We start from the raw sequence: 27,490 nt of genomic DNA on the forward strand, positions 1-27,490 counted from the left end.
AATATTTAGGGAAGAAGTAAAAGAATTCCTGATAGAAATATGGAAACTCAGGAGATAAATAGGTGGGGAAATCTCAACATATCCTGTTCATACAAAATAACAGTAATGATCAATGAATGATGCTTAGAAAAATGTAAAGAATTAAAATATATAATAATACAAAATGTAAGAGGAGGTAATAATTGAGTTACATAGTTAGCAGTCTAGTTGTTCTAATCTCTTTCTCTAGAGCTACAAGCCAGATGACTTCCAACAAATTGATATTGACAGTTTTAACAAATATTTTATCATTGGGTAAATAGCCCTCCATCTTTTTCTCGTCTCTTATCAGCTTGCCCACTATCTACTGCCTGGTCCCTAAGCCACTGCCACTGTTGGGGAGCAAGAATCTCTGTCTCCTCAAAGGACCTTCTAGCTGGACTAAGAATCAAATTGGCATGAGACAGATTGACGGGAGAAGGTAAAATTTAGTAGCATACACATGTGGAACCCACACAGGCATGGAAATTCCAAAGAAACTTGGAATGAAGGAAAATGGTGCTTCTATAAGCTAAGGGGAGTGGAGGGGCCTAAGGATGCAAAGGGGAGAAGGACTATCAGAGTAAGATGAAAGGAGATGTTTGGAAAACAAAGGTTGTCCTATTGCGCAGTTAAGTTTCTCAGGTAAAGAGGAATCTATTAATAGCTCTTTTCCTGGTGCAACAACTGAGGTTTGTTGAAGAGCTTTTCCTGCATCTGCTGGACTTTGATTCCTTTTAACTCAAAATAATGTTTAAGCCAAAGTGACCCACGTTGGGGCAGCCTTTTTTGGGGCCTTATACTACACATACAATGTACTTCTTAAAAGAAGAGTCCCACTTCAGATTACTAACGTCTATATTAAGATAACATGAGATACTATACAACTATTTTATTAAGTCTTAAATTTAAATTCAATTAACATACAATGTATTATTAATTTCAGAAGTAGAGGTCAGTGATTCATCAGTCTTATATAATATCCAGTGCTGATTACATCGTGTGCCCTCCTTAACCCCATCTCCCCACTAGCAACCCCATTTTGTTTCCTAGAGTTGAGTTTCTTATGGTTTGTTTCTCTCTCTGATTTTGTCTCATTTTATTTTTTTCCTCCCTTCCCTCATGAATCTCTGTTTTGTTTCTTAAATTCCACCTATGAGTGAGATCACATGATAATTCTTTCTCTGATTGACTTATTTTGCTCAGCATAATACCTTCTAGTTCCATCCATGTCATTGCAAATGGCAAGATTTCCTTTTCTGAAGGCTGAGTAGTATTCCATCATATATAAATATGCTGCAGATACTATACAATTAGTAAAACACAAGCAAAATAAAACTTTGTTGATTTATGTAACTGAAAGTTCTTTTTTGCTCAGGTACTATCTAATACAAGTACTTTCAGTTGATAATTCATCTTGTATCAAGTGATTCAGGACCTCAGGCTCCTTTCATCTTATGTTTCTAGCATCCTTTAGAACCTCAAAATCCTCTGAATGTAGTTGGCAAATAGGAAAAAAGGGTATGCATAAAACAGAGCTGTTTCTCAGCTGGAGGTGACATCACTTTGACACATTGGTGTCATTGTCTAAAAGGTGGCAAAGAAATGGAATTGAGGACTTTGGATAGACAATAGGTTTCCCATAGTGACATAAAGACAGATGATAATTTTTTTTTAAGATTTTATGTATTTATTCATGAGAGACACAGAGAGAGAGAGGCAGAGACACAGGCAGAGGGAGAAGCAGGCTCCACGCCAGGAGCCCGATGTGGGACTCGATCCCAGTCTCCAGGATCACGCCCTGGGCTGAAGGCAGACGCTCAACCACTGAGCCACCCGGGCTGCCCCAGATGATAAATTTTTGTTGGACATTTAACCAGTTGTATCACAGAAGGCTTTTGAATATAACAAACAAAGCGTTTATGAGTTTATAAATAAAGTTCACCTGCGATAATAACTTTATACCACCTTCATAATTAAATAGCCTTGATGAGGTATCTTTAGTATGGGGATGGAAGTGCCATATATTTTGTGCCATTATGGGAACATTTCCAGTTAAATCACTTGTCTAGGAGTATCTATCACTAAAATGATAAGCATATGTTGAACACAATAATTCAATCTATTACATATCTGTTGAAAATGCATACATTTTACTGAGATATTTATGCCTTTTAACCCACCTACAATTTGTTCAATTTAATGAGTTAAAGACACTAGAAATAAAAAGAAGGTCCTGGTGAGAGTGTTTTATATGTGGTTCTTGTATGAGTGAGTCCTCCTTGAATTCTGGCTGCAATAGCAAAAGAATCCTGGTTATACTGACTTTTTAAGATTTAAGTTAGCCTTTCAAGGCTCGCTCCTCTTAAACATGGAAGGGTATACAACAAATAAAAATGTACATAATTAAGGAGATTGTGCTGAAATGCTTGATTCCTCAGAATCACTCATACTTTAACACTGGAAGAAACAAATGATACTTACGGTCCCCTCATCTGTGACCTAAGCCCATATCTCCAGAGGAGAGAGAGATGACTATTTTGACAATATAAATTCAAACTCATAGGCTATTTGCATATATTAGATACTTGCTGCAGTATCAAGCCCAATTAATTGGAGAACATATTTTGTGAAATGCAATAACAATATAGCACATAAAAGTGTGGTCTTATAGTATTAAATCTAAATTAAATATCAACTCTTCGTTATTCATACTAACCATTTAATATGGAAGCACTACTTTTTAGATTTTAATTTACAAATAGCAACATTTAAAACAATTACATTCATCCATGGATATATTTATTTGCAGCTCAGAATCAGATGAGATGGCTGTTTAGAAACTGCTCAATCTTATATACTGAGCTTATGCCTCCTATTAATTTGCTCAACCATTTAGATTTAATGAAAACCTCTCACCAGTTATCCGTTTTCAATATCCTTATTAAATTAGTGCTGAAAAATTGTGTCTATAAAGCAGTGGGTTCATTCACTCAAGTTGAGTTCTTGTTCAAAAGGCACCTTCCAGCATGACATAATAAAGACACCATTAAAAAGTTTTAAACATCATATTAAATGCTAATTAGATCTGATCAAATACATACTAGATTTTTATTGTGGCTCATTTTGTCCTTGATTTATTATTGAATATAGTAGTTGCATTTTTTTATACTTGGTAGCAAATGAATTGATGTAAACTTTATAATAATCATTAAGACTGAAATCTACCTGTTGATTTTTCTTTTGCTTGACACAGGGTTTTAATTTGGAGTTCACAATGGAGTTTTTTGAATGGACACAGTGGATGAAGACCTACCTGTGAGGTATGTAATTGTGTATTTATGTGTATATTTATTTATGAATAAATTTGACATGCAACACTGTATAAATTTAAGTTGGATAGCCTATTGACACATTTATATACTGTAATATGAATATAGCAATATTTATCACATTACATAATTATAGTACAATATCATTGTCTCTATTCATTATTCTGTGCATTAGATGTTTATGGCTTATTTACTATCCATTACAAGTTTGTTTCCTTAATCCCTATCAATCTTATCTCCTTAACTGCCATTGCCTATAACCACCATTTTACTCTTTGTTTTTTAAGTTTTGCTTTTTTTTTCTTAAGATTTTACATATAAGTGATATCATATAGTATTTGTTTTCTCTGACTTATCTTGCTCAGCATAATGTGCTCAAGGTCATCATGTTGTCATACATAGCAGGATATCCTTCTTCCCTATGGTTGAATAATATCCCATTGTGTATATACACTATATATTTTTTATCCACTTGTCTGTTTATGGTTTGGGTTGTTTTCATATTTTGACTATTGTGAATAATGCAATACATTTGGGAGTGCATATACCTTGTTAAAATCCTATTTTCATTTCCTTTGGGTTCATACCCAGAAGTGTATTGCTGGATCCTACTGTAGATCTATTTTTAATTTTTTGAGGAAAGACCATATTGTTTTCCATCGCTGTTAGACCAGCTAACCTTCCCACCAACAGTGTGTAACAGTTGCCTTTTCCCCACATCCTTGCTAGTGTCTGTTGTCTCTTGTCTTTTTGATGATAGCCATTTAACAGATGTGAGGTGGTATCTCATTAGTTTTGATTCACATTTCCTTGATGATCAATGAAATTGAACATCTTTTTCATGTGCCTGTTGGTCATTTTAATGACCTCTTTGGAAAAATGTCTATTTAACCATATTATTTCACTCATGTATGGAATTTAAGAAACAAAACAGAGGGTCATAGGGGAAGGAAGGGAAAAATAAAATAAGATGAAATCAGAAAGGGAGATAAACCTTAAGAGACTCATAATTATAGGAAACAAACTTAAGATTGCTGGAGGGAAAGTGGGTGAGCAGATGGGCATTAAGGAGGGCATGTGATGTAATGAGCACTGAGTGTTATATGCAATTGATAAATCACTAAATTCTACTTCTGAAACTAATAATATACTATATGTTAGGTACTTGAATTTAAATAAAATTTTAAAAATGCCTAGGGCCATACTACAATTTTCAAAAAATGTACAGAAAAATTTAAGACTTGCTGAATTCACAGTTAATAAAGTGTTTCACCCTAAAATGTCTGTTTAGTTCTTCTGCTCATTTTTTTCATCAGATTTTTTGGTTTACTATGTTAAATGAGTTTTTAAATAATTCTGGATGTTAACTCCTTATCTGATAAGTGGTTTGCAAAACTTTTCTCTCATTCTGTAGGTCATCTTTTCATTTTGTTAATTTTTTAAAAATTAGATCTCTGGTTCAATATTAAAGGATATAATTCAGGAACAGCTAGATGGAAGAGATGCAGACAGCAAGGTATGTGTTTGTTAATTGTTTCTTTTGCTTTGTGAAAGCTTTTGAGTTTGACGAATCCCATTGTTGGGTTTTTGCTTATATGTGCTTTTGTCATCAAGTTCAAAAATCACTGCCAAGATCAATAACAATTAGCTCTTCCATACACACACACACATGTATACACATATATATGGATATACATATTATTTGAGATACTAATTTTGTCCTCAGGGACAATAGTGAAAAATAATGTATACATTCCATTGCCAGAATAAAAAAAAGTTTGGTCTTCTGTAAAAACTATGCATTACTTGAGGGTGATGACTATATCTTAGATATTTTTTCAATATCTAGACTACCGCTAACTAGTTCTATGGCCTCCAGCTTTACTGAAGGAAATGAGGGAGAAAGCAGGGAGAGGGAAGTGAAATCTCGTTTATCACCAGAAAGAGGGAGACAAATGAGAGAGGCCTTGTAGCAGCCTGTCACGAAATCAATCTCCTCCATGAACATAGACTATCTTTATGTTTGTTTACCCTCATTTCTCTCAGATTACTTTTCAGTTTGTAGGACTGGCATATTTCATTTTGAATTTCTTCCCAAGTAATTGTGTTCTTTAATGCCTATATAAATACCTCCCTCTTTCTTTTTCTTTCTTTCTTTCTTTCTTTCTTTCTTTCTTTCTTTCTTTCTTTCTTCTATCTTCTTTCTTTTTCAAGTTTTTATTTAAATTCTACTTGGCTAAGTTATAGTGTCGTATCAGTTTTAGGAGTAGAATTTAGTGATTCATCACTTATGTATAACACCCAGTGCATAAATGTATTTTTAAAAGTTTCCTTTTACAATTTTTGGGTTGTTAATTTAGAAAAATGGAACTGATTTTTTATATCGACTTTGTGTTCTATGACTTTGTTAAATTCATTTATTCGTTGTAGTAGTTTATTTTCTTAGATTATTTAAATTTCTATATATTGTGATGTAATCTGTGAATAAACACAGTTTTGCCTCTTGCTTTTATATCTTTCTTTAATTTTTTTCTTGCCTTGTTACACCTCCTAAGAGTGCAGGTAAAAGTTTGGGTAGAAATATCAAGAGTGAGCATCTTTGCCTTATTTCACATATTAAGGGAAAGCATTTGATATTTTACAAAAAGCAGCTATGGTTTATTGTATGCATCCTTCATCAGATTGAAGGTATTGTCTTCTATTTCTAGTTGCTGTGGATTTTTTTTAAAGATTTATTTATTTATTTATGATATACAGAGAGAGAAAGAGAGAGAGAGAGGCAGAGACACAGGAGGAGGGAGAAGCAGGCTCCATGCCGGGAGGCCAACATGGGACTCGATCCTGGGACTCCAGGATCGCACCCTGGGCCAAAGGCAGGCGCTAAACCGCTGAGCCACCCAGGGATCCCCTGCTGTGGATTTTTATTATGAAGGGGTGTTAAATTCTGTCAAATGTTTTTTCCTGCATCTATATGATTTTCTGTATCTATGATTGTATGGCTTAATTTATTAATGTGGAATTACATTGATAAATGTTCAAATATTAAACCAACTTTGCATTCTTATGCTAAACTCCAGTTAGTCAGGATATATTATCTTTGTCTATATTCCTGGATTAGGTTTGTTAGTATTTTTTTAAGGATTTTTGCATCTATATTTTATGAAAGATATTGTTCTATAATTTTCTTTGCTTTTAATGTGCATGTTCCAGCAGGGCTTTGGAAATCCTGCACCCCAGAAGACATAAGACTGCATGAATTCTGTTTCACACTCCTCTTTCACTACCACTTTTCAACAAAATTCAGGGATTTGTGGGAGAAATTGTCTGGCACATGAACTAACTTTTTGCATCCCGGGTACTTCCAGATTTCAGTCCTCTCTGCCAGAATAAACTGTTTTTAAAAGCTAAGCTGGTTTCTCCTCATTTCTGCAGCCTTTCCATCTATGACAGGCCCACTTAATGCCCATTTGTACCCAAACAAGACATGTGCCTTCAGGCATGGAAGCTGTCTTGGCTTGCTACTTCTCAATGTACGTACAGTTCATTTCTTGCTGGGATTCTGCTTCTCAAATCTTCCATGAATCTATCAACCTTTGATAGTCTCATAAAATATTAGGTACAGGTTTGTTATCTTTCATGTTTTCTTGTGGCTACCATGAAAAGTATATATTGTTTGACATCCTTCTACAGCCTACTCAGAAGCAGAAATTATTTCAACTATCTTACATTGTGCTTTCTGTTTGTAAAGATAAATTATTCTTGCCTGTGTTTGCTGACCAGTGTTTTTTTGTTTTTTTTTTCCTACCAAACCTTTTTACTAAAAGTTCAGTCCTGCTTATGGTTACATCCAAAATCTTGTCTCTTACTTTCATCTGTGCCTTAAAATCCAAGCATTTCATTCATTAAAAATCAAGAAATATTTCATGAAGAATCACCATTAGCTTTTAACATACAATGCAGGTTGTTGGAGCTTTCTCTTTTCCTTTCTTCTCTCACTCACTCTTTTAGGAAATATTGGGAATTGCCTTATCCTCAAGTGAGCTAAACTCTGCTTATAAAAGCTTAAAAGCTTGTTTTCTTTTCTTTTTTTTTTAAGATCTTATTTATTTATTTATTCATGAGAGACAGAGAGAGAGAGAGGCAGAGACCCAGGCAGAGGGAGAAGCAGGCTCCCTGCAGGGAGCCCGATGTGGGACTAGATCCTGGGACTCCAGGGTCATGCACTGCGCTGAAGGCAGCACTAAACTGCTGAGCCACCCAGGTTGCCCTAAAAGCTTGTTTTCTATATGTTATCCAGGTGCTCTCTGGTTGGACAATACTGAATATGCCATGTCGATGGAAAACATAAGTCACTTCTTAGGCCTTTGGTAGCTTTTAACCTTTAACTCACACAATCTGGAAATACTATTTTTCTCTCTCTGAAACCCTCCAGGACTTTTCAGTTCTCCTTTTATGACACATAACATATTCTGGGCTGTATCATTCTATATCACTGCTAGTTTGCATGCTTGTCCTACCTGTACTATAAGAGTGAAAGTTCAATGAAGGAGAGGTTTTGCTTACATTCTTTATATCAGAGTGCAGACCCGGTGCGATACATTGCAAACTCTCACTCAATGGAGGAACTGATATATGGAGAGTGTAATAATGTGGATAATTTCCACAAAGAGAAAGCAAAAACATCTCTGTCAGCAAGCTAAAATACTGAAGGTTTTTTTTCCCCCTTCAGCTGTAGCCGCTCCTAAGAATAAATCACAAGGCAAGAAGACAATGGACGGTGGTCCTTTTCTCAAACCACTTACTCCAAGATCATGTTTTTATACCATGTTTGCCAAATTTACTAAATAATAGTATAATAATGCAGTTAAATTTGAATTTCAAATAACAAAGTATAATGTTTTAATATAACTATGTCTCAAATTGTAATATTTGCTCAGATTTAATAGGTGTCCCTATTTTATTTGGCAATCCTATTCACATTACAACTAGATATCCAGAGCCCCACTGTTGAACACTTCCTAGGTTTAGCTTCCTTGTACTGTAACTAAGATCTCCCTTCAAATCCCACTTCCTTTATGAGGACAGTTTCCTTTGTATTCTTCTTCCTGTTTCTCAAGATGACAAATGGCAAATTGACAGAACTAAGCTGTGTTATAAGTGAATAGTTGTGAGTTAATTTTGGAATGTTCAACTCTCACACCTGCCCAAGGTAATAGTGGTGTTTTGCAGTCAATGTCATCCAAAATACGTGACTCTGTTAATGGAAATTTCAAACCAGAGACAGATATTTTCAAAAAGCAAAGGAATTCATTGTCTTCAAAATAGCCTGGTAACAGGGCTTCTGATGACATCTGTGTTAGAAGGAGCACTTTCTCCTTGTTGGGTTCAGTAGCATATAGACTTTGTGATTATTGGCTACCTGATCCTAATTATAATTAAAAATGCTGTTATTTAAAAATATTTTAAAGAATTTTCCTGGAATACTTAAAATTTCAAATGATCCCTTGCAGTCCAGGTTTTAAAAATTTAGTGAAAAATTATTATAAAAACTTAATTGAAACCAGTTATTAAGCCTACAAAATTACTTATGTGACCAGCATTTTTTCTCTCCAGATCGTATCTACTTACAGAATACCAAAATTTCCCAATTATTAAATGAAGCAGAATATCAGAAAATAAGATATAATTGGAATCAAGAAGAAATAAACTGCTATCTAATGTATTCATCTAACTAGATGAAATTTTGCATTTGGACCTAATGAGAACTCTTTCATTTAGTAATTTAAATTTAGGTTGATCCTCTCAGAGAGTATTATTATTATTACAAGAGGGGATGAAAAACGAAATTATGAAATATTTCCAAGTAAAATAAGAGGAATTTTGTGGGTGTTTTAAGAACAAACTTTATTTTTATGGACTAGTAGAGATTTTAAATTATAGGAAAAACTATTGTTATATTGAATATAAGGAAATATTCATATTTGGAATGTAAAAACCAGAAAAGATAGCTATGGACACATTTTTAGAAGAACACTAAAAATCATCACTCTGGGATGGATATGTTTTTGAGGATTTTATACCTTCTGAAAGACTCATCAGTGATTTATTTCTGTGCAACAAATCCAATTTTAGAGTTCAAAGGGACTATTTTTCTTGTGGTCCTCAACCACATATTCCTTATCAACACAATTGAAAGAAACTGAATGTGGCCAAAGGTTACAAGTTTGGCTTTTTGGCGGGGGGGGGGGGGGGGGAGGGGGGAAGCATATGTTTATTAGAAACTGCCAATTTTTTTTTTTCTGGAGTAGAATTCAGTGATTCATCATTTACATACAACACCCATTGCTCATCATAACAATTGTCCTCTTTAATACCCATCATCCATCTAGCCCATCCCTTCCATCAACCCTCAGTTTGTTCTCTACCATTAAGAGTCTTTTATACCTCATATCCCTCTCTCCATTTTTTTTCTTTTTCCCCTCCCATATGTTCATCTGTTTTCTTTCTTAAATTCCACATATGAGTGAGATCATATGGTATTTGTCTTTCCCTGACTTATTTCACTTAGCATAATACATTCTAGCTCCACCCATGTCATTGCAAATGGCAAAGTTCTATTCTTTTTGATGGTTGAGTAATATTCCATTGCATGTAGAGACCACATCTTCTTTAACCATTCATCAGTTGATGGGCATTTGGTCTCTCTCCATAATTTGGCTATTGTTGAAATGCACTATAAACATCAGGGACCATGTGCCCCTTCAAATCTGTATTTTTGTATCCTTGGGATAAATACCTAGTAATACAATTGCTGGATCTTAGGGTACTTCTGTTTATAACTCTTTGACGAACCTCCATACGGTTCTGCAGAGTAGCTGCACCAGTTTGCGTTTCCACCAACAATGCAAGAGTTTTCCCTCTCTCTGCATCCTCGCCAACAGCTCTTGTTTCTTGTATTGTTCATTTTAGTCGCCCTGACAGATGTGAGATTGCATCTCATTGTGGTTTTGATTTGTATTTCCCTGATGAGTGATGGTCAGCATCTTTTCATGTGTCTCTTAACCATCTAGGTATCTTTTTTGGAAAAAGTGCCTATTCATATCTTCTGTTCATTTCTTAACTGGGTTATTTGTTTTTGGGGAATTGAGTTAGATAAGTTCTTTATAAATTTTAGATACTAACCCTTTATCAGATATGCCATCTGCAACCATCTTCTCCCATTCTCTAGGCTGCCTTTTAGTTTTGTTGTTTCCTTTGCTGTGCAGACGCTTTTTGTCCTTTTTTTTTAGAAGCTTTTCGTCATGATGAAGTCCCAGTAGTTTATTTTTGTTTTTGTTTCCCTTGCCTTTGGAGATGTGTCTAGTAAGAAGTTGCTATGGGCAAGGTGTGTTCTCCTCTAGGATTTTGATGGTTTCCTATCTTACATTAAGGTCTTTTGTCCATTTTGAATTTACTTTTGTGTGTGGTGTAAAAAAGTTGTCCAGTTTCATTCTTCTGCATGTGGCTGTCTACCTTTCCCAACATCATTTGTTGAAGAGACTTTTTCCCATTGGATATTCTTTCCTGCTTTGCCAAAAATTAGTTAACCATATAGTTGAGGGTCCATTTCTGGGTTCTCTATTTGTTCCATTGATCTATGTCTGTCTGTTTTTGTGCCAGTACCACACCACCTTGATAACTATAGCTTTGAATATAGCTTGAGATGTGGATGGTGATGTTTCCAGTTTTGTTTTTCTTTTTCAGAATTGCTTTGGCTATTTGGGGTCTTTTGTGGTTCCATACAAATTTTAGGGTAGTTTGTTCTAGCTCTGTGAAAAATGCTGGTGGTATTTTGATGGGGATAGTATGGAATGTGTAGATTGCTTTGGGTGGTATGGACATTTTAACAATGTTTGTTCTTCCAATCCATGAGTGTGGAATTCTTTCCCATTTTTTGGTATCCTCTTCAATTTCTTTCATAAGTGTTCTGTAGTTTACAGAGTATAGATCTTTTACTTGTTTAGTTAGATTTATTCTAGCTATCTCACCGTTTTTGGTGCAATTGCAAATGGAATCCTTGATTTCTTTTTTTCTGCTGCTTTGCTATTGGTGTATAGAAATGCAACAGAATTTTTCACATTGTTTTTATATCCTGGGACTGCTGAATTCAGGGATCAGTTCTAGCAATTTTTTCATGGAGTCTTTCAGATTTTCTACATAGAGTATCATGTCATCTGCAAATAGTGAAAATTTGAGTTCTTCCTTGCCAGTTTAGATGCCTTTTATTTCTTTTTGTTGTCTGAGACTATGACTTCCAGTACTATATTAAATAGTAATGGTAAGCGTGAAGATCCTTGTCTTATTCCCGATCATAGGGGAAAAGCTCTCAGTTTTTCACATTGAGAATGACATTAGCTGTGGGTCTTTTTTAATGGCCTTATGATGTTGCAATATGTTCTATCTCTACTTTGTTGAGGGCAAGTTCAACATCTTGGTGAGGGACTAGGAGACTACAGAGAGGCATGGGTAGTCTGATAACTGATAAAGTCTTCCCAAAAATTCTGATAGCTTTTTCCTGCCTTAAGGATCTTGTTTTATATATATATATATATATATTGATATATATGTGTGTGTGTGTATATATATATATATATATATATATATATATATATCAAATGAATTATTGGCCAATGTCCAGAAAATTAGGCAAGAAGTTAGAATTGGACTCTTGTCTCCCATTTTCAGATGTAGTGCTCTTACTAATGCACCATGATTTAATATACCCCTCTTAAAATTATTTTAGTGTCAGTAATGATTTATCACTTCAATTCATAAATGCCTATGGATTCTTTGACCTCTTAAAAAAAACAAAACAAAACCCTGATTTCTCTTGACTACCGTCAAACAGAGGATCTCTGGCAGAGATACTCAAATAGGAATTCCCTGAGTTATTCTGAGTTTGATGCTTCCTGACAAACTTGGGCATATCAATACAGTTTTACCAGTCTTTAAGCAGATTTTGTCTTCTTTTATCATTTTAAGTTTTGGAACATATTGTTAGAAAGTTTAATCAAGGGTGAAAGATGTCAGAGCTCTTGCCCTAATGACTAATTTTGATTAACTCATCCAACCAGTCCGGTTTATGTTTCCATACTATGGTTTCACTAATTTCAAAAATTCAGACAGTACTATACCTAAAAGGATAATTTTAGGGGGCAGCAGACAGTGAAGATTACATTCCTTTTCTGATGCTAGGCACAGGGAGATGACAAGAGGCATTGTTATGCATCTGCAATCTGTCAGTCCCTGCATCAGGTACATACTTCTTGAGTGAATCTTGAGGACCTTCAATTCAGAGGCAATTGAGTTGAATCAAAACTATTCTTCCTTTCTTTACAGACTCACCTTGTGAATTCTTTCATGTCTGTCAATTTAATGTCTGAGCTTAGAACAATATTCTTATTTTTTGTTATTCTTGAACTTCATTTTTATCTCTTAAATGTGTATGCATATAAATGCTTATCAGGATTGCATTCTTTTAGTAGAAATTCATTCAATTATTAAAATAAATAATCACTGAGTGCCTACTATGTGCCAAACATTATCCTAGGTCTGGGCACAGAGCAGTCAATAAGACAAAATCTTTGTTCTCATGGAACTTATAGTCTGGTTGGTGCTTAGAATTTCATGATGTAGTTGGTAAAGATTATAGGTACACATACACACACATGCACATATGTGTCACATATATGTCTACATACACATATATATGCCTGCGTGTTTGGTGATACATGCTAATAAAAATAAAGTGAGTAAAGGGAAAGAGAAACTCATAGAGATACTATTTTAGCTGGTCAGAGGAAGCCTCTCTGATGAAGTAACAGTTCAGAGAGATACAGATTAAGTGAAGTAGTGAGCAAGGGCAATATTTGAAGGAAGAGTATTTCAGGCCAGGAGAGGAGCTTGCTTTGTATGAATGTAGGTTTATAAAGAAGGGGTGTGGCTGGAACAGTGTGATTGTAGAGTAAGAAGAGATTAAGTCTGAGATGTGAGAAGCCAGGTCATTTGGAGCTTTGTGGGCCTTAATAATGCCTTTCATTCTTATTCAGTAGGCATATACTAGCAGGTTTTGAATTGAGGAAGGACATAATCTATTTATGCTTAAAAAAATATAATGTATGTGGTATAAAGAATTGACCTATAATGAAATTAGTATAGAATCAGGCAGACATGTTGGGAGGCTGTCAAAATAATACAGGCAAAAAATGATGGTACTTGGACTGTTATGGGATCAGTAAAGGAGTCAGATTTTCAATATATTTCAAAGGTAGAACCGACAGGCTTTGCCGACATTTTGGATATGAAATCCAAGGGGAAGAAAAGAAAAGCTAAGATGACTCCATGATTTTAGCCTGAAAATCTGGAAGAATGGCCATTGCCATTTTATTGAGAAGTGAAAAAATATTAGATAAGTAGTGATTTCCAGAACCTTTCCTAGTAGTGTAACAATTCCTGCTGGATGTAAGTAAAAATGCCTCCGAAAGACTGAATTGGTACAGTACCTCTTTATGTTACTTCCTGAGCATTTTTCACCCTTGCTAATGAAAGCTCAGGTTGGCAGCCAAGATAAAAATGATTGGTGGAGCTATTAGGGAAATATTCACAGAGGCTAACAACTATCTTGACAGGCAGAAACAAAGACTACTTACGTGGCTTTAGAGGATGGGAGTGACCTAAAAAAAAAAAAAAAAAGAAGAAGAAGAAGAAGGAATGTTAGTCTTAACCACAGAATTCTTTACTTCATTATCAATTTACGAATATAAAAGAAATTGGGGAGGTTTCATCCTGGCTTAGTTGGATTTTAAATCAGTACTAAATATTTAAATGCTAAAAATTAAATCAACTTAATTTTTCCTTTTTAATTAGCAGGAAAATATTTATTGCTGTTCATTCAGTCCTGAGAGCAGAAAGGAGAAATCTAGGAATATTAGGTATCCTGATAATTCTCAGACTGACAGAAAAATAACTGTTAGGCAAACAGCTAGAACTAGAAAAAGATACTTAACAGAAAATTAAGAATAACATATGAAAATCATTCTTCAGATTTGTAAAATAGACTGATTTTTTTCCCTCTGGATGTAAGCTTTTTGATTTGTATGTCTGCATTTCATAAAATCCAGGATATTTTATTGCTAGGGGAAACAATGGTTTTCAAATGGTTATAGTAATTTAAAAAATACAATAGTGTACCAAAATGCAAATATTCCCAGTTTTGACACAATATTTTGTGTTCTATGTGAATATCCTACATGAGGGGCTCCAATAGCAATCTGTTTTATTTCTCTGAAAGAATGGTGTTATGTTATCAGATATGGAAAAGAAAATTTACCACTTATTTAAGAAAATAAGCCACAAACCAAAAATTTCCTGTTTCCTAAAAGTAGGAATATCTCCAAAACATTTTTAAAGGTATTATTTTAAACTCATTTGTGAAATTTGCCATTTTTCACTGGAATTCATCATTTATTCTGTTCACACTGTTAATAGGAAGCAGAACTGTCCTCTTTCAGCTACAAACCATTATTCCTTTAGCTACATGTAGAATGCCCCGCTGCTTTTGAAACCTATACCATGACTCCTAGACACTTTCTCATTGCTTTCATGATCAGGCTTTTCAGTCTTTCCCTCCCATTCACTGAGTGGATGACAGTTTTTCATTTTATGCCATATTCCTGTATCATTCTTGGTGACTGCAGCGAATATAGGTGATTTTTTTTAACATTCTAACATGTCAGTTTCTTATAGTCTCATCTCTACTTTCCTTCATTCCTTCAGTCAAATATCTTAGACATTTATACCACCCAGGACTTATTCCACTCTTAATATTCAATCTCAAATTCCAATTTCTGCCCACAATCTCTTCTCATTGAGTCCCTCCCAGCATACCTTTTCTTTGCCTTCACTGGAATCTTCAACATTTGGACCTTCTAATGTTGCTTCTCTGCCTTCAAGTGCATTCTTAGTGCAGATATCTTCGTATATTATTCACGATCTTTTGAATACCTTTAATATCATATCACATTCTTCTTCCATCCTCTCTGCTGGGCAAACTGATGAGAGGTATGCGTCAGGAATCTTGGTTATAAGAAACAGAAACTTCTGGGTCACTGGGTCAATATAACAGACAATAATTTATTGGAAGGATATGGAACAGCTTACACATTGGTGGGAAGATAGGAGAACAGGGCACAGAAGATGGGCAGGCATTGGTGGAGGCTCTGAAATGAGCTCTCAAGCAAGGCCAGGTTATAGGGACATCTGGTTAGGATGCTAATGGGGTTCAGGATATGCTATCTCCCCAAATATGCAAGTTGGCATATTGAATACCTTAAGCTGAAGGAGTTTTAAGAAGCAGGGAGTTCCTTCTGAAACTTCCCTCTTTGCCTTTCTTTCCTGAAAGCAGGAGATACATTTTACATGGGAAAGGTACCCTCTCTGTACTAGAAGGGAGACATTTTTATCACCAGAGAGAATTTAGGGCTGAGAAATCTGTATAAACAAACCTTGTTAAACTAAGTCTTACCTTCCTCGTTACTTCTTTGCCATTTATTACCCTTAGGCCAATCCCTTTTGTCCTGTCAATTCTTCACAAATGTATTGTTCTTGTATTTAAAAGGTGTAAATGCTTCCCCGCTCTGTTAATTTCTTCAGATCTTCAGTCTCTTGTGAAGGCTCCCCTGTGAGGTAGGAAAGATGTCAGGGTTCGAAACCAATGACCAAGAAAGAATTCCTGAGATGTCTTTGATGCAAAAAGGTGGCTTTATTAAAGCCCGGGGACATGACCCATGGGCAGGAAGAGTTATACTGGGGTCAGGAAGAGTGGTTCAGTATGTATTTTCAAGTTGGGAGGGCGTTAAGGATAAGTCTCTAAGGGATTTTTGGAAGTAAGGTTTCTAGGACCTTGAGGGGGCTAGTTATTGTGGTGAAAATGTGATTTATTACTGTCTAATAAAACCTGAGTCATGAGACCCTTCAGATGTATATTGGTGGGTCACATGCTTGGGGCATGATTGCCAACATGTATCTTGGGGAGTGTTTAGAGATAAAGGAAGTTTCCAAAGGAATTTTTATATGTTAAAGTAGGTTTAGAGGTTCCAGGGGTCAGGCCTTTTGCCCTTAGTGAAGTATTATTTCTGGAACAATTTTGCTGGAATCAGATGAAAAATTGAATTGAACAGTTTGCAGAATTATAAGGTAACTAAATATACAGACTTCCCAAGTAACCTGATATGACTTGGCTATTAATAAGGAAGGAATAGGACCCGAGACTTGGTTGACTCAGATGGAGTCTTTCAGATACTCCCTTGCCAGAAGAGCTCCTTTTTTCTTTTTCCGAGAAGACCAGCCTCCTCTTTCTTGAATCCCTTATAATATTCTCATCTAAGTCAGTTGCTGGAAATGGAATACCTAGATTCTTCACCCTGTATTGATTTTCTGTTGCTATCATAACAAATTACTTCAAATTTAGAGGCTTAAGGTAATATATTTGTATTGCTTTACATTTTTCTAGGTTGGAAATTCAACCTGGTCTTACTAAGTTAAAATAAAAGTTTTAGCAGGGCTGTATTCCTTTCTGGAGGCCCTAGGAGAGCATCTGTTTCTTTGCCTTGCCAAAGCTTCTAGAGGCTGCCTGCATTTCTTGGTTCACAGTCTGTTTCCTCCAACTTTAAAATGAGCAATGGGGGTCAAATCCTTCTCACATCCCACCATATTGACCTCCTCTTCTTCCTCTCTCTTCCACTTTTAAAGAACCTTGTGATTACATTGGATTTACTGGAATAATTGAAGATAATCATATCCAGATCCATTACTTAATTGTATCTGAAAAATCTGTTGCCATTTAAAGTAACATATGCATAGGGTTCTGGGGATTAGGGCATGGGCATCATTGGTCGCCATTATCCTGACTACCACACACCTCAAGTACTCAACTGCTTATTGCCACTGGACCCATTAACTATGGTCATTTATCAGCATGCTTCAGAGTGGCACATATAAAGAACAGGGAGGAAACAGCTCATTTGCAAAAAGAAAGAAAGAAAGAAAAAAGGAAAGAGAAAGAAGAAAGAAAAAGAAAGAAAAACAGAAAAGAAAGAAAATAGAAAGAAAGAAAATAGAAAGAAAGAAAAGAGAAAGAAAGAAAGAAAGAAAGAAAGAAAGAAAGAAAGAAAGAAAAGAAAGAAAGAGAAAGAGAGAGAGAGAGAGAGGGAGGGAGGGAGGGAGGGAGGGAGGGAGGATGGAAGGAAGGAAGGGAAAGAAAGGAAATTGCAAGATTTTTCTAATATATTAGCTATGTAAGGAATAGATTTGGGAATGCACTATAGCATTAAGCCATGGAAGACAAAATGTAACAATATATTAGACCAATTTTTTTGAAATGGATAACCTACTAGATATTCTAGATTTTATATGTTAACTTGAGCAGCAGGTAATAGCTTTAATAATTTGTTTTGTTGTTGATGGAAACTTTGAAAGAAGCTGATATCCAGAACTTCCCTAGCATTATGTAAAGGAAGGAATCTAAAAGTATAAGGAAATAGGAATGTTGAGATATTGATCATGCATGACAGTTCATTGCCTATCCATTATACATTCTAAAGAGACCAAAGGATTATTGATTAACTAAGGCATTAAGCATAATAATAATAATAATAATAATAATAATAATAATCCTTAGTCCTTGAAAAGCCCTGTGGTGACCGTCCCTGTAGGCTAGGGATGACCACTGGAGATGCTACCAGTGAGTTAGGCTCCCTGATTTTATTAGAAATGATGGGACCCAGAGGGACAGAAGCTAGGCATCTGAACGTAAACAGGATTAGGGACAAAGTATGTATTTTTACAGCAATGGGCAGTAGGGGTGAGGTGGTATTCTGAATATTTTGAACCACAAGAATCTTTGGAGAAAGCTATTTTTTAAAAATGATATCTATCAAAGTTGTATTTAACTCATTATTGATGCAACCAACAGTATGCTAAAGCTGATTTAAAAAAATTATAGGGTAGATAGAATTATATATATAGCTGTGGAAAGAAAAAAATGCTAGATTAAGATTTGCAAATTACATAAAAATTTTAATGCCCTACAGATATGTAAGGCTTCCTATGGCATAAAAATCATTTGCATTTCTATAGGGAAAAATTAATCTTCATTGCTATAGAAACAGAATCATCTGTATCACTATGAGCTTCTTCCTCACCAACTGGTACCCTTACAGAATTGTAAAATACTATAATCAAACCTACATGTCCGTAGGGGTTAGATAATCCTAGTTAGATAAACCTGCTACACATAAAGCTCTAGTGTGACATTGAAAGGACATGCACTCATCAAAATGCTTATTTCCAAGTTTTGGATTTTTGTTTTCTTAACAGTTTTTTTCCTTTTGTACACAAATTCCTCTCACCCCAGGCCACGGTCAATGACTGATGCTTTCTGTCACTATTAAAAAAAAAAAAAAAAAAAAAAGATTTCTCCTGCATGGAGTCATATAGTCATATACAATGTACTTTTTATGTCTGGATATTTTGCTTAGTATAAAATTGTTGGGCTAAATATTTTCTCAGTATTTGTCAGAAGTTCATAATTTTTGTTGTTGTTGAGTTGTATTCTGTTTGTATTCTGTTGTTGGACAAAATTTGTTCATCCATTTATCTACTGAGGGACTTCTTGTGTTCTTCCAGTTTATAGCTACTTTGAGTGAGGCCACTAAGGATTTTCAAATGCAATTCTTTATGTGAACATACATTGTTATTCCAACTGGGTAGGTAACTTTGAATGGAATCAATAAATTGTGTGGTATGTGCACAACTTTATAAAAACTTCAAAAGAAATTCAAAGTGGTTAACTCATTTTACGTTCCTACCAGTATTATATTAGAGTTTCCAGGGCTCCCCGTCCTTACAACACTTGGTGTTGACAATCTTATTTTAGCCATAATAATGGATACATAGTATGTCTTAGTTCAGGCTGCTGGAAGACAAATACCATGGGCCATTTGGGTTAAACAACAAATACGTATTTCTCATAATTTTAGAGGATAGCAAGTCCAAGATCAAAGTGCTAGCACATTTAGTGTCTGGTTAGGACCTGGTTTATAGATGGCCGTGTTTTTATTGTACCCTCTCGTGACAGAGTGAGGGTAAGAGAACTCTCTGGGTCTCTTATAAGGGCATTAATCCCATTCACAAGGGCTTCATCATCACAAACCAATCATCTCTCAAAGTCCCCACTTCCAAATACCATCTGATTAGAGATTAGGTTTTAGCATACAAATTTTGAGGGATATGAACATCCAGTCTATAGTATAGTAGTAACTTATTATGGTTTTCATTTTCATTTAGCTGATTCTTAATCACATTGAGCCTTTTTCCATGTAGTTATTGGTCATTAATATGTATCCTTTTGTAGGGCACTTGATTAGGTCTTTTGCCTGTTTTGGTGAAGAGGTGTTTTGTCTTTTAAATATTGAATTGTAAAAGTTCTTTATATCTTGTGGATACAAGTCAGTTTCCAGTTATTTTTACTGAGAACATTTTCTCTCAGTCTGCATATTGTCTTTCCATTTTCTTAATAATACCTTTTGAAGAGCAGAAGTTTTAAATTTTAATGAAGTCCAATTTCCCAATATATTTACTTAAATGGATGATCCTTCTTTTCTCCTTCTATCTTTGCCTACTCCATAATCATAAAGATTTTTATTCTGTTTTCTTAGTAGAAAGAAAATATAACCTTTATTTCTATAAAAGGTTATGCCTATAGTCCACACTGAACTAAATGTTTTGTATGCTATAATGCAAGGGTTTATGTTTATGTTTATGTTTTTCCATATTTATTTCCAGTTGTTCTGGTACTGTGTATTCAAAAGACTATTTTTCCCCCATTAAATTATCTTGTCCTCTCTGTCAAAAAATCAATGAGTTGCACATGTGTAGATCTGCTCAGCATTCTGTATTTTGTTTCTTTTTCTATAACTTGATCCTTAGACCAATGACAAATTGTCTTAATTTCTGTCACTTTATACTAACCTTTGAAATCAAGGAATAAATATTCCTCAACTTTATTCTTTTTAAAAACTATTTTGGCAAAAAAAGAATCCCCCCAAAACAAAAACATACAAAAAATATATATATTTGGTTATTCTTGGTCTTTTGCCACTTCATATAATTTTAGAATCCACTTAGTAATTATCACAAAAAGTCTACTTGTTTTATTGGAATGTATCGAAGTTGTAAATCAATTATGGACAATTATCTTAACAATATGGAGTCTATGAATTCATGAACATGATATATCTTTCCAGTCCTTTAGATGTTTTAAAATTTTATACAACAATGTTTTAAAGTTTTTAATATATAAGTTTCCTACTATTTGGTAAAAGAATCAAGAGTATCACTGTACATATTTCTGAAGCTTTTTTTCCTCTGTAGATCTTTTGTCTGTAGAATACTCCTCTGCAATTTCCAGTCGTCTAAACCTCCCTGAATCCAAACTTTTACTCCTTCATTCACTATGTTCCCTTTGAGATTTTTTCCATGAACTGAGGTTTGGACTGTGCTTCAAGACAGAAATCTAAGGCAAAATAAGGTTCACTGTTCTTTTTTTTTTTTTCCCTTCAGTTGTTTCATATGTTTTTTCCCCCTAGTTTTCTAATGTTTCTGGTGAAAAAGCTATTTGAATGTTTGTTACTCTACCTTGGTCAGAAGCAGAACTCAAAAAATCATATCAGATTATGGTATAAAATAAAGATTTAACTTCTTTAATTTCTAAGTTATAAATAAATTCTCAAAGTATTGTTTAAAATCTTTATTTTTTTATTTTTTTAAATACTTTATTTGAGAGAGAGAGAGAGAGGAGAAGGGCAGAGGAAGAGGTAGAGGGAGAGAGTCTTAAGCAGGCTCCACACTCAGTGCAGAGCCCCATGTGGGGGCTCTATCTCAGAATCCTGATATCATGACCTGAGCTGTAATCAAGAGTTGAACACTTAACCAAATAAGCCACCCACGAGTCCCCAAAATCTCTATTGATTGATTTGAAATAACAGCTTTATCACAAAGTTAATTCGTAAGTGTACTTATATCTCTTTCTGGACTTGCTATCGTCTTCCATTCATGTTTGCTTATACTAAAGAAACTACCTAATAATTTAAAAATAGCAAGTTGACAATATATTTAAGAATCTTGTGTAGTACCCTCTAATTATCTTTCTTTTCTTGTGATTATGTTTGATATGTTATGATGAAAATATAAGAATTTAAAATTGTACATATTTGTTTTTAATAGGTATTAACACACAAGGTTTTTCCTCTTTCACTTAAAAATGTAATTTAACTCTACTTTGGTAAACTATGTATTATTATGAATTAGGTTGTTTAGTAGTGTTTACATTTGATGACTAACAAAAAACATTAGTCTGAATAAATCATTCCTTATTAAAACAGTTCTGTTTTCTCTATGCTATGTTGTAGGTGAATGGATGGACTATATATCTCAGCTATTAGTAAGAAAACTTGTACAAATTCAAAGTAATATTAATAATTTTAAACTTATAAATGTTAGATATAATCTAAGGGTTTAAGAAAAGTAATTTATATAAAGAATTGGGAACATGACTTGATTCACTGTTATAGCAATAAAAATATATTTTTAAAGATTGAGTAACTTATGTATAATATTGAGCTGAACTAAGTAAATAAATTCTAATAAAAGTATAAAGTTTTGAAACTGAATGTAATATTACATAGAGATATGAAAAATTCACGTGTTAAAGCTATAGTTGAATTATTTGTAAAAAGAAATATAAATATTAAAAACCTTATGTAAGTAAGTGTAGGAGACACACTTGGAAAAAAGAAATTGTTATTTGACTCTAGAAGAATTTGTTTAATTTTGATCACTCATTAATTTATTCAATACAAACATTTATCAAGCTTAGCAACTACAGTATAACTCATTGCTATGTGTTGATGATATAAATTATATAAGACCTGATTTCAATGAAGTTGAAATGTTCATAAAGGTCATATTTTGATACAATGGTAAAGGTAATAATATAGATATATAACACATGTACTTTTAATGATATATATGTGATCTATAAATTTTACATTACTAATAACTATGCTAATATTATAAATTATATTAGCCTGATCTCAGTATTTTCTAGCTTTAAAAATAATTTATTGTATTTGTATATTTTATATCAAGCAAACAACCTAGCAGTTCTAACAACAGAGAAAGACTGTGATGAAGGTTGCTATGGTATCAACCAGTGAGAAAACAGAAGATAGGTTGTCCCTCTGAATTTGTCCTTTCTCTTGGGCTTCACCTTAACCTGAGAAAACAAAACTTTATCTAGTTAAGAGCTTAAAAGAAAGCAGTTCCTGGGGGAGCAAGAGAGATCATGAATAGGAGACTAAAGAGAGTCAGATGCAAAGTTTTTGTGCTGAAATTGTGCCTTCTGTGTAACTCGTGAGTTCCAACCAATACTATTGATTTCCCCTGCATATTACCCTCCTGGCCCCGTTTCCTTTATCTTGCCCTCCTTAATTATTGATGCCTTTCTGTGCTCTCATATAATGTGTTCTCTCTCTAGTGAAAATGGGACTAAGGTGTTCCATTCCAGAGCGTTTGAGAACACAGTAACACTAAACCCACTGGTTCTCTAGTGCACACCTTGAAGGTAGCTAGAAGAAACTCTGACTAATTCTATATAAAAAATTATAATTATAATTGAGGATTAAATGAACCAAATATAAAATATATATATATGTGTGTGTGTGTGTGTGAGTGTGTGTGTGTGTATATATATATATATATATATTCTAAATCATCATCTTCAGTAGGTTTGTATTGTTTTCATGAACTCATAAGCATTAGCAGAAAAAAACCAAGTAGATATGCTACTATTTTAGATTAGGCAGTCACTGCTGGTCTAGTACATGGGCTATTTATTTCCTGGAGAATGTCTAACTTACTCTCATATTTAAATGTATCACTCTGAAGGAAGTGACTCTTTCCTTCTACCTCTCAAACCCCAGTATTATTATCTCCAGTTTCTGGCACATGCTATCATGTTTCCAGTGTTCTTTTTGATGCTGTTGGAACTCATTCCAGTTCTAGTGATATTGGATACTCTTTGTATCAAACCACAGAATCTTTTATGTCTCTGAAACAAACAAATATATGAATAAACAAGCAAACTCCTAATGATAGCTTTCTAGAGTTTTGCCTCTTACTGGTTTCTGTGTCAACTCACATATATATTCTTCATGTGAAGGACGTGCTAAAGGCACAGTGCTGGTTCATACATAAAATTTCCCCACTTTCAGACTTTAGGGATTTAATAAATGGGAACTGATTATAATGGAATAAGGAGACTGATTTATATGGAATTAATTTCATATCTTGAGCAACATTTTCCAAAGCAAGCCCCCAGAATAATCTGTGAGATGATTCACAAAAATATGAAGGGTTTTATGGCCTAAAAAAATTCAGTGTAGTAAATATAAATCATATCTTATGTTGTAGACTTAATGCACTTAAACATAATAGTCTCTCTTATATTTCCTATTGAAAAAATTTGCTTGGCAAAATAGTTCCTAGGTTTATTTGAAAGATGGCTTAGTGCATTGGTTAAGAACTCAAGGTCTACAGTCCAGTGACTCAAGATCATGTCCTGACTGCATTTGCCAGCTGGAGACCTTGGACCAGTTATTTAATCTTTCTTTTCTTCAATTTCATCATGTACAAGGTGAGGTTACTAATAATAAGTGCCTTGTAGGTGTCTTGTGAGGATTGAATGAATTAGTATATATTAGGTGCTTTGAGTAATACTTGATATAAGTGCTCTAAAAAGATCAATGGGGCAACCTGGGTGGCTCAGTGGTTTAGTGCTGCCTTTGGCCCAGGGTGTGATCCTGGAGACCCAGGATCGAGTTCCATGTCAGGCTCCCCACAGGGAGCCTGCTTCTCCCTCTGCCTGTGTCTCTGCCTCTCTCTCTCTCTCTTTGTGTCTCACATGAATAAATGAATGAAATCTTAAAAAAAAAATCAATGATTTTAATTTGACATTGGTATCCTTTTTTCATGCAGTACTTACTAGTAGCTTGTGGCTAATAATGCATTTATCATTCATTGACTAATTCCCAAACACTAGTTATGTATTAAGTGTTGTCTCAGTCAGCTTGGGCTACTATCACAAAATACTAGAGTGGTTTAAACAGCCAACATTTATTTTGCACAGTTATGAATACTAGAAAATCCAAGATAAGGTACTAGCAGATTCCATGTAATGAGGTGAGAGCCTATTTCATGGCTTATAGATTGTTGTCTGCTTATATCTTCATGATATAAGAGAGCAGAGAGTGAGAACACAAACTTCTGTATCCCTTCTTACAAGAGCCTAACTATTCTCCAAAGGCTCCCATCTCATAATATCATCACATTAAAGTTTAGGATTTCAACATGCGAATTTTAGAGGGGGATGACCAAACATTGTCTATAACAGCAGTACTACCAATATTTATTTTTATCTTAAAGATAGACTGAGACAATAATCATTTTAATCAATCAAATATTCACTTAGCAAGATGTAAGTATCAGACCTATATCTGTAGATAAGAGGCACACATAGATTAGAAACCTTGTTCTGACTCTGATGCTTGTGCCAGCAATGAATGGACTTGACTCTCTTGTATTTATTTAAGACACTGGAGAAATTGAATATGACTGTCTGTTAGCAAAATCTCAACTGCAGAAGAATCTATAATGTTGAAAGTTTGCACATATGAATGCTCCTAGGGATGGTTTTTCATGACTGACTGCATCATGGGTAGTGCCTGACCCAAGAATGGATGGTCAGTTGCATAATAAGTTCTACCAAACAGGGATAATGGTGATTAAATGGACAATTCCAGACTTTCTCTTAGGGCATTTGAATATCGGACACACTAGGAGAGAGTTTTAAAACTTATTAATACAGGATGGAGAGATGGAACATTGCTAATGGTTAAGTCCTTGCTGGTAGAACAGTAAGAGTCCAATGCATCTGATTTTCTACTAGAGCTGATGCTATACTATAGTGTCTGTGAGGTCTGGCTTGTGGCTATTCATATTTTTCTTTATTCCCTGTATCCCTTCTCGAACAGGAAAATTTTGACTAGCCAAAAAGGTACAAAAATGCTGTTGGCACTTTCTCATTCCTACCTAACACAAATGTCAGTATTCACATATGCAAAGTATCCTTTTTCCTAATTAGAGAAAGAGGAATGCATTTTCATTATGGATAAGAATTTTTTGAAAGAAGATAGAGAAAATGATTCTATTACTTTTGAGCTCATTACCCTTTAATAGGGAATTAAACTCAGCAAAAGAGGTTATAAAGAGATATGATTTCCTCCATCCCTTTAAAAGAACTGTGTATTATCCAGGACAAGAGATTGTGACCAAATTTGATGAGTTGTTTGTGTAGGTGCCATGAGTCCGGGGGTTCTGCAGAGTATGGTCTTTGCCCACAGACAAAGTATAGCCCAAAGTTAGTGAAAAGGTTATTCCCACATCTGCGTGGAACACAGCATCCTTCTAGTCCTTCAGAGACCTCCAGCTTGGGGCACTGGAGTTTTCATGACTAGAAGCAGTGACTTTTTCAAGGGCTTCTGCAGTCAAAGAGGAAGAACTTTTGTGAGCTGAAGGAGAGCTGAAGAGGAGTATAAATGTGACATGATGACTGCAGCTGACAGACTGGTTTCTAAGTATAATTGAAACATCCTTTGAGTACTTCCAGAAAAAAAATTTTAAAAGTTGGAGAACAGGTTGAGGGGAGCTTATTTCATGCTTAAGCAGAAAGGAGAGAAGATGATGACTCATAATTAAATACCTCTCCATTTTTAAAAATCACAGTCTGTTAAGACTTGGGAATACTGGTTATAATTAAAATAAATCCCCATCAACTGAGATAATATCAGCATATCCTAAAAGATCCCTTCCAATCTGAGAGAGCTTAACACACACAATTATATGGTATACTACCTACAAAAAGTGACTACAGACAGCAGTAGCAAGAATTATTTTCTATTAATTTGAGGATGGAAAAGACAGTTATTTTGTTATTTTTATTTTTTGTTAATTCAAACCAGAAAGGGTTGAAATCAAAGAAGTAAACAACAAAGAATCACATGGTAGAGATTCTCTCCTAGAAATAAATAGTTGAACTTAGTACAACTTAACAAATTATTAACAATTACTATTAAAAATGTATGTATTTCCTTTTTAAAAGATAGATAGATTTATGTATGTATGTATGTTCCAGAGAGAGAGAGAATCTGAAGCAAACCCCCTCACTGAGCACAGAGCACAATAGGGGGGCTTGATCCCATGACCAGGAGATCAGGACTTGAGCCAGAGTCAGGTGCTTAACCCACTGAGCCACCCAGGTACCTCTATGGTTCTTTTTATTCAAGTTTTTATTTTGGAATAAAAAATGATAGAGTTGGGAGATTCCTGGGTGGCTCAGTGGGTGGAGTGTGTGACTCTTGATCTCAGGGTTGTGAGTTTGACAATGTTGTGTGTAGAGATCACTTAAGAATAAAAAAAATCTTAAAAAGAATTATAGACTCAGCAGAAGTTGCAAAAATAGCACAGAGAAGGTCCATGTATCCATCATCCAGCTTCTGTCAATGGTGGCATCTTACACAGTATATTATCCAAACCAGGATGTTGATAGTGGCAAAATATAATTAACTAGACCAATTACTTCAACTACCATAAGCCATAAAAACTTACCCAAGATGAAATAAATAATTTGAATACTTGTATTAGAGAAATTGATGTGTAAGTTGAAAGCTCTGGAAGATGAATTTATAAGTGGTTTTATTGGAGAATTTTACTAAGTACTTAAAGAAGAAGTAATATCAGTCCTACACAGTCTCTTCAAGAAAACAGAAAAGGAAGCAACACTTCCCAACATTTTTAGGGGTCTAACATTACCCTAGTACCAAAACCAGATGAAGATTGCAGAAAAAAAAAGTTAATTTCTCATGAACATAGACACAAAGATTTTCAACAAACTATTAGTAAATTGAATCCAGCATTATATTGGAAAA

General features: G+C 34.5%; 1 long non-coding RNA gene across 2 annotated transcripts in view; it reads left to right on the plus strand.

Moving 5' to 3' along the window:
• Positions 1-6,724, plus strand: part of LOC140618802 (uncharacterized) — a 127,213-nt gene extending 120,489 nt beyond the window's left edge. For both annotated transcript variants that reach the window (XR_012018868.1, XR_012018873.1), the window contains exons 7-10: positions 332-460; positions 3,275-3,341; positions 4,801-4,866; positions 6,561-6,724. This is a non-coding gene — a long non-coding RNA (uncharacterized lncRNA). The remainder of the gene's footprint in view (positions 1-331; positions 461-3,274; positions 3,342-4,800; positions 4,867-6,560) is intronic.
• Positions 6,725-27,490: the final 20,766 nt, after the last annotated feature.

The sequence above is a fragment of the Canis lupus genome, chromosome 1 (genome assembly GCF_048164855.1).
Source record: "Canis lupus baileyi chromosome 1, mCanLup2.hap1, whole genome shotgun sequence".
NCBI lineage: Eukaryota > Metazoa > Chordata > Mammalia > Carnivora > Canidae > Canis > Canis lupus.